The sequence below is a fragment of the Silene latifolia genome, chromosome Y (genome assembly GCF_048544455.1).
Source record: "Silene latifolia isolate original U9 population chromosome Y, ASM4854445v1, whole genome shotgun sequence".
NCBI classification, from domain to species: Eukaryota; Viridiplantae; Streptophyta; class Magnoliopsida; order Caryophyllales; family Caryophyllaceae; genus Silene; species Silene latifolia.
Window position 1 is genome coordinate 296,836,612 of NC_133538.1, and position 746 is coordinate 296,837,357.

The window sequence follows — 746 nt, forward strand, 5'->3', positions numbered from 1 at the left end:
CCAGTAAATCGCCCTCTTCTTTGATTTGATTTTTTTTCCTTAATTCATCTATTGTTGGTCAGAACATTAAAGCCCAATCGTCCTCGGAGATCAGCGCCTATGCCGCCATAGCCATTGCCCCAACTCTGTACCGGCAATGAGGTGACTGCTCGCTCCTGATATGGGATGCGATTAGCGGTTTTCTGCCGCCATAGCTATCGTTCGAGCCCCTGATTGCGATCGGATGACCGATTACGGAACTCCATCGAAGTAAGTACCACTTTTTTTCGATTGATTTCTAATTTTTACTCTTTAAATGATTGCTAAAACGTACTATTCTGATTGGGACGAGATCAGCGTGGATTGCGCCTTGGCCGTCATTCCAGCACTTGATTGGCGATAAGATGGTTGGCGTCGGAGCACTGTTGAACTGGTTCCTGATATGGAAGGAATTCAGCGGAGGTGTGCCGCAATTTGAGCCCCCGATGGGTGATTGGATGTCTGATAAAGGAGCCTCATCGGATCTTGTATGTTTTGATCGGACTTTCTGTCAGATTGTATGTGTTTCTCCCTCCTTATTGAATGATTTCATATCTTAAATTTTTTTTTGACCCTTTCTTTTGCTTTGTTTTATATTTTGCTTGATCTCAGGAACAAATTCATGTGCTCACTGATGATGCATGATGATGTTAATCATGTATGATGATGCATGATAATATATGGTAGATGATGCATGATGCATGACCATGACACTAATTCTAAAGTAC